This window comes from Panthera pardus, unplaced genomic scaffold (assembly GCF_024362965.1).
Source record: "Panthera pardus isolate Hobbes unplaced genomic scaffold, ASM2436296v1 HiC_scaffold_11, whole genome shotgun sequence".
NCBI lineage: Eukaryota > Metazoa > Chordata > Mammalia > Carnivora > Felidae > Panthera > Panthera pardus.
In genome coordinates this window covers 50,325,422-50,333,558 of record NW_026526666.1, presented here as the reverse complement: position 1 = coordinate 50,333,558, position 8,137 = coordinate 50,325,422, and the positions used below count along the sequence as shown (strand labels likewise).

The window sequence follows — 8,137 nt, the reverse complement described above, 5'->3', positions numbered from 1 at the left end:
GTTTGCTAAGGATGAGCCCTTTTCATGTCCTTGCCTGTCACTAATGCTCGCTTGCTCTCCACCTCACCTTCCTGTTCATTGGTATGTGGGGAGACCTCAGAGAGTAGATGGCCTTATTTCCTTCACATTTCCATAAGCCTCAGTTTGCCAGAACAGACATGGTACTGCCTACTGGAAATGGACAAAATATATACTATACAAGCTGATGACTTTAACATTTTTTGAGAAACTCATTATCCATTTTGAAATTAAGAAGTGGTTATGGCTATTCACCCCAGAGCTCTTAAACAAAATGATTAACCTGGGCATCCCCAAGACAGAAGGCAAGAGCTTATTTTTCCAGCTTTCCTTGCAGTGAGGGCACAGACTTGTGACCTGGGCTCCACCAATCAGAGGAAGGGGCAGGGGTACTCATGGTAGTACACAGTGCCCAGCACCAGCTGTGTCTCTGCTCATCCAAGGCAGTCATAGTGCCTCCATGGAGCCATTCGACAGTGGGGCCTGGTGTATTACCACTGGCCTGGTATTATCCAAGCCCCATCCTTTAGCCATCTCAGGGATTCTATTAGCTACCTAATATTTAAAATATTTGTGTGCTATTTGATTAACTGAAGTCGGTTTCATTGTTTAGAACTAAGAGCTCTGTCTCTGTAAAATGTTGATAATATAGGATACTGTGGTATCACATAGGATGAATATCTATATTGGTATATGGAGGTCCCAGAGGATTTTTGAGGAAGTCTCTAAGCTGAGATAAGAAGAATATGTAAAAGTTAGCCAGTCAAAGGGCAGGGAGAAGAGTGTTCAGGCGTGGCTGGTAGCATTTACAAAAGTCTAGAAGTGAGTGTGATTTGGGGAAATGGTGAAAGATGAAGCTAGATTAGAGAGAACCATAGGCCAGATTATGTAGAGATTTGTAAACTATGTAAAGAAATTGAGACCCATATCTTGAGAACACAAGGAATCACCAAAATGTGTTATTCAGAAGGGTGACACAATCTGATTTGCATTACTAAGACTACTTTACTTACATTCTATATATTGGAAAGGGATATTTGGGCAAGATAAATTACAGACCAAACAAGTAAAGGTAACTGATGTAGGGGGATGTGTTGGGGTTGGAGATGAATGATCAGATTCAAGAGATATTCCAGAGATGGACTGATCAAATTTTATGATTGGTAAATGCATTGGAGAAATAAAAGGTAGAAAAAAGGATAAGGATAGATTTCTGGATTGAAATATGGTACAAATACTTGAAGTACATACTGTGTGTGTGTGTGTGTGTGTGTGTGTGTGTGTGTGTGTGTCGCGTGTGTGTGTGTTAGAGAGAGAGATGTTTTAGCAATGCAGAGAGAATGAATTCTGATTTTTATATATTTATTAAAGAAAGAGATCACTGGGGGCTGTAATAGTTGGAAGACTTCATAGGGAAGTAGAGTGAGTTGGAATCTAAGTGACACGCAGGGTATGGGCACAGAGAAGATAAAAAAAATATCTGGTAAAGGGAGCAGAGTGAGAGAAGGCAGAGTAGGCAGTGTAGGAAGCAATGTTAAAAGGAATTTCTATCTCTTGCACCACTTCTGTTGGCTCAGAAGTGTCTCTTCTTGAGTAGAATTATGGGCCATGTTGTGATACCTGTCCACTATCCACTGTCATTCCACTAAAGAGAACTTCCAGGAATGCTATAACCCAGCTGCTTTTCTTCATTTTCACCTCGTATTGCAAGGGGCCAAAGTAGAAGGCTTTGTGGCAGCCAGGTGCTAGAAAACCTATACTAGCTGAGTGATGAAGCACTGACAAACTGCATTTTCTATTGAAGAGCATTTTCTGGGAGATGAACACCAATCTGATGAGTGCCCATGACTGTACCAAATGCCTTTCATAGGTATTCCTGTGTTGACTTTGGTATTTTGGGACCATAGCCATGTTGTTCAAGAACAGGAATTAATTTTGGTGATTTTTGAATTGAGTTTTGCATCTTTGGTAGCCTTTATTTCTCAACTTGTCTCAATCCTAGAAATCAGTGGCTTGAGCGTCATTTAAAAAAATATAAGTCAAAGTTCATTCCTGGAAGACTTATAGACTCATGGATCATGTGAGTCATCAAGTTAGCATGCTTTATTAAAGTCAAAATGAAAACTAATTACTGTGCACTGAACCTCACGGAACCCGGAGTTCTTCAGGTATAAAACAAAGGAAGTATGCAAAAGCATTTTTTAGCTCAAGGTACTCTATACAAATATTAAGTGATATTCAGCAATGCTCATGCTTAGGGAGTGTGAGTTCATGTCTAATCTTCCAGCTAATACCTTTTACCTCAGAGATAACCCATTTCTCCATATTCTCTCTTGGGTGAAGTCAGAAAACAGCTAGGCTGTATCCTTCCCAAAGCATTGTTTTGACCTCTTGGCTTCTAAAGCCCCAAATGTGGATCTCTTTTTCATCCAACCGTACCCTTCTGTTGTTTCGGTGTTATACACTGGATCACCAGTGTGTTGTTCCTTTTTCTTTCTTCCTCTTCTCTTATTCTCCACCTTAATTTTTTGTTGTTTAGAAAAATCAGATCTTCAGTTTCTGTGTCTGCCAAACAAACTATTTCATTTTGATATATTTTGGTACATTTACCAAAATAATATTCCTTTCTTCATGCAGAGCTTTCTTTACATTTAGTTATTTTTGAGAGACAGAGTGACAGAGCACAAGTGGGGGAGGGGCAGAGAGAGAATGAGACACAGAATCCGAAGCAGGCTCCAGGCTCCGAGGTGTCAGCACAGAGCCGATGCGGGGTTCAAACTCACGAGCCGTGAGATCATGACCTGAGCCGAAGTCGGAAGCTTAACCGACTGAGCCACCCAGGCACCTCTACATGCAGAGATTTCTTAATAGGAACTGATTTCACGTTTCTTTGAAGAAACCGTTTTTGAGAGAATAATCCCAGCCATGTGGCAGACTATGCTGGGCTTAGAGGTCACGGTGAGGAACTTGAATTAGATTGTATTCTTAGAGCAGTAAGAAGAAATTAAAGCATTTTGAACAGGGTCATGCCTGAGGTGATCTGATTTACATCAGTCTCCCGGATATTTGAAGAACAGATTATAAGCATCTAGAGTGGAAGCAGAGAAAGCAATAGTAGTAGTTGAGGTGAGCTGGTAACGATTTTTAGTCTAGAGTAGAGCAATGCAGATGGATTTGAGATCTGTTTGGTAGGTAGAAGTTTAGGGCTTTGTGTGATGTAACTGATATGCCTGGGATGTAAGAAAATGCAGTCACGGGGACTATCATTTATCTCTTGTAACATAAAAATTAATCATCAAACCTGAGTGCCCTACAACAGTAAGTGCCTGGAGTGGCTGGCTAGGTAGATTTGCTGATATTGGCTGGACTTGCTGTCATAATTGGATTTGCCTGGCTGTTGGTTAATCTCTAGGTCTCAGCTGGGATGAGTGGGGTAAACTGGCTTTACCATACACATTTGTCCAGCAGGATAACCTGGGCACCTTCTGCCCATGGCAGAAATGAAAGTGAGCAAGTAGAAATACAAAAAGTCGCTTAAGGGCTAGGCTCAGAACTGATAACCACCTCCACAATTTTCTGTTAGCCAAAACAAGTCCTGGGACCAGCCCATACCTCAAGGGGTATGAAAATAGCCTCTGCCTTTAGTGAGAACTACAGTGGCACACAGCAAGGTCATGGATACAGGGAGAGATGAAGAATTAGGGCCATTTTGTAGCCAGATGCATGAAGAACTAAGTACGATTTTTAGCAACTGAATGTCATACTGTTCTTTAAGACTAGGGGAGGAATAGTTGAGTGGAAATGGATGTATCAAGAGTTCCTGATGAAATTTGAGATTCTGCAAGATATTCATCTTCTCCGTAAGACTTATCCACTCTTCTTCCCTCCTATAGCACCTTGGATCCTCCTTAGCCTGAAGGAACTTGTTCAGTGGAGGTGGGATTCAAACCAAAGCAGTCTGATTCCAGACTGATTCCAGTCTGTATTCTTATAAGTACTATTTCTAACCCCACACTTAAGTTCTGATAAATATTATCTTCTCGATTTTATTATGTGCTTAATAACATTTTAGTACTCCTTGTAGACAGATACTCCTGGAAGCCTCCCAGTTAACTTGTCCCTAATCTGCGTCTTCAACCATTCCCCAATAATACTGTCAGAATGATTCTTCTTAAAGGAAAATTAGACCATGTCCCTTCTATTCTTAGATGCTTTCAAGAGGTCTGCATTACTTACTAGATAAAGTCTAAGCACTTTAGCATGACTATGGGATCCCCCATACCCTGATCCCTGCCTGTGTCATTTGTGTCTTTGTGTCCTCATCTGCCATGCTCTTTCATTTGTGTTCCAGCAGTACCAAGCTGCTCATTGCTTCTCATCAATTGTGTACCATTTCATGCTTCCCTTTGTTCATAGAGTCTAGCTAACTTTTCTTGGAAAAAGTTTTCTTTTTCTTCTCATCCTTCCGTTGTCCATCTGGTATATGCCTAGTTTCTATCACCACCCTGATAGAGCATCACCTTCCTGTGATGCCTCAGACAGAATGCTCTCTTTTATACTTTTCTTGGAAACGTTTATGTAAGTCCATTTTTATATGTATCACGTTACATTGTTTTATTGTTAGCATGTCTATCTTCCACTTTAGTTTGTGAGCTTCTTGATTGCTGAGTGATAGAATTAAATCACCCAGCACAATGACATTTGGCTAAACCATTCAACACCTGTCAGGATGGAAACTGGCAGCCACCCCAGCTGCTCCCCCAGGGTGAAAACCAATAGACTAGCAAAATCTGTGCACTCACTTCTGCTGCACCTCCATAAATCATGCAAGGCAAATATCCTGCCCCTCTTATCTCCCCACCACTGCCAAAATTAGTCTGCCCTGGCATCATTGAAAAATGTCATGGGGAAGGAGATAGACATATATATAGTCCCCTGCCATGCACACTCTATCTTCTGTCTTCTCTAGTAGATACCAGAGTGCTCTCTCTCTTTTTTTTAAATTTAATTTTATTTCATTAAAAACATTTGTTTTAATGCTTATTTATTTTTAAGAGAGACAGAGACAGAATGCAAGTGGGTTAGGGGCAGAGAGAGAGGGAGGCACAGAATCCGAAGCAGGCTCCAGGCTCCGAGCTGTCAGTACAGAGCCCGATGTGGGGCTCGAACTCACGAGCTCTGAGATCATGACCTGAGCTGAAGTCAGACGCTCAACTGACTGAGCCACCCAAGCACCCCCAGAGTGCTCTCTTATTGGTGGGTCTTGCCTCTCAGGAAATCCCCTTGCTTTGCACATGGCTATGTGAGTAATAGTTTACTTTGTGGTCTCTGGCTTGGGTGTGATATGTTTTGACATATCCTTAAAAAGGTGGAGCCTAGGCATCATTATGTTCAGGGCATCAGTATAAGAACTCAATAAAATTTGTTTGTTCAACCTAGTTAATATAGGTCACTAAAATAACTGCCTTAGTGAATTGAGCACGAGAATAATCTTAGAATTGTGTTTATAAAATGAGTGGAATTTGAGTTTGTTTTCTCTGAAGAATTTAAAATATTTTACTTAAAATGTTGATTATAGTCTTATTTTAATTAATTAGCTCTTGCTTCACACAGACACACAAAGCACAAAAGAGGATTCTGGGCCAGCCCTAGTGGATTAATGGTGCCTCAGCTATTTAAGGCCTTAGTACACTTTTAAGTTCTCTGGTTCTGCAAGTTGGTACAAATGCAAAGAAGAATGCGCAGCTGAAATCTTTCAGAACAGACTTTTTTCACCCTCTCTGGACCAGAGAACTGATTAGACAAAAGAACCTCAAATGTGGATTAGGAATAACTTATCCTCTTAACTTTAGGCACATGAATATCAGAAAAAGAACTATTCTAATAGCATTAGGAATCCTGGTTGTGCTAATCCAGTTTATGAAATTTTAGATTAATTATGGGTCATTCTCAGACAGTGGGAAAATAGGTTTATTAATAAAAGAAATTTGTTAATAACAATTGACTGAATGTCCACATATATCTTTATTCCTTTACTTATTGGAGTATATTATCTGTTTTTGTTCTTGTTTCCCTACTTAGAGAGTTTCTTGAGACAGTGCCCTTGTTTATTTGTCACTGTGTGGTAAAGCCCAGCACTTAGTAAGTAGTTATTAAATATTTTATTCCAATGTAAATCGTAGTTATTTAAATTTGAATTTCTGCTTGTTAGATGTTAGCTTATGGAAATACATTTTTGTAAATTGATGTTGTATCCTGCATTCTTCCTAAACTCATTTATTCTGGCAGTTTTTTAAGTAGATTCCATCATATTTTCTAATAGAAGATCATGTTGCTGTAAATAAAGACAGTTTTACTTTTTCTATTCTAATCTAGATGGTTTTTATTTCTTTTCTCACCTTATTTTACTGACTAGAACCTCCAGGACAGTGTTAAATAGAAGTGGTAAAAGAGGACATCCTTGTCTAATTCCTGATCTTAAGTAGAAAATACTGAGTCTATCACCATAAAGTGTGATGTCAGCTATAGCTTTTTTCATAGATGTCCTTTATCAGGTTGAGGAAATTTTCTACATACTGAGGGTTTTGAATCAGGAATGGATGTTAGATTATGTCAAATGCTTTATGTTGTTGTTTTCATTAAGATTATCATATGAATATTATTTATTAATATTTGTTAATATGGTGAATTATATTTATTTTCTTAGAATATTAAACCAACTTTGCATTTCTGGGATAAACCAGAAACATATTATCATTTTAATCAACTTTTAGATTCTGTTTAAGACTTTTACATCTATGTTCATGTAGGATATTAGTCTATAGTGTATTGTTTCTTGTAATGTTTTTGGTTAGTTTATGTTGGCTTTAAAGAATAAGTTGGAAATTGTTATCAGCTCTTAACTTGTCTGGAAGACTCTGTACAGATTACTATTATTTCTCCCTTCAGTGTTTGATGGACTTCATCAGTGAAGCCGTTTAAGCCTGAAACTTTTGTTTTTTGACAGGGTTTTGATAACAAATTCTATTTCTTTAGTAGAGATGGGACTCTAGATTATCTATTTCATTTAAGGTATCTATTTCATAAGATTTGTTAGTTTGTGTCTTTCAAAGAATTTATCCATTTCACCTAAGCTAGTGAATCTATTGGTATAATGTTGTCTATAATAATTCCATATTATTTTTTTAATATCTGTAGAATCTGTAGTTATGTTGCATTTCTCATTCCTGATATTGGTAACTATACCTTTTTCCTTTTTTTTCACTGATAAATCTGGCTAGGGTTTTATCAGTTATTGATCTCAAAGAATAATCTTTTTTAATTTAATTTTTTTATTAATTTTGTTTCACGTTTATTTATTTTGAGAGACAGAGTGTGCAAGCAGGGTACGGCAGAGAGAGAGAGAGAGAGAGAGAGAGAGAATCCCAAGCAGGCTCTGTGCTGTCAGTGCAGAGCCCAACACAGGGCTTGATCCCATAAACCATGAGATCATGACTTGAGCTGAAATCAAGAGTCAGACTCTAAACTGACTGAGTCAATCAGGTGCCCCAAAGACCCATCTCTTTAAACATATATATATATGTGTATGTTTGTGTTTAAAACTGAATTTCTTGTTGGCTGAATATAGTTTGGTCTTTTTTATCAATCTGATAATATGTATCTTTTAGTTGGGATATATAGACCATTCATATTTAATGTGACTATTGATGTGGTTAAATTTGAGCCTACCATCTTACTGTTTTCTGTTCATTTCTTCTATTCTTTGTCCCTCCCCTTTTTTCTGCCTTCTTTTGGATTAATCAATTCTGTTGTTGTTAATACCATCTAGTGTATTTTCATATCAGATGTTGTAGTTTTCATCTCTAGAATTTCTATTTGGGTCTTTTTTTTTTTAATATTTCCTGTATCTCTACTTAAATTTTTGAATATTTTAATATACCTGTCTGGTAACTATAACATATGTGTCAGTGTCAATTGACTGATTTTTGTCTTAATTATGGGTTATATTTTTCTGCTTCTTTGCATGCCTGGTAATTTTTATTGGTTACCAGGCATTTACATTTTTACTTCATTGGTTGCTAGGTTTATTTATATTTCTTTAAACATTTTTGTGCTTTGT

The 8,137-nt window shown here is 37.9% G+C and overlaps 1 long non-coding RNA gene across 2 annotated transcripts in view; it reads left to right on the top strand.

Annotated features, from left to right (window-relative positions):
* Nucleotides 1-4,983: 4,983 nt before the first annotated feature.
* The window catches only part of LOC109266699 (uncharacterized), a 28,578-nt gene continuing 25,424 nt past the window's right edge, over nucleotides 4,984-8,137 (top strand). For both annotated transcript variants that reach the window (XR_002079829.2, XR_002079828.2), the window contains exon 1: nucleotides 4,984-5,320. This is a non-coding gene — a long non-coding RNA (uncharacterized LOC109266699). The remainder of the gene's footprint in view (nucleotides 5,321-8,137) is intronic.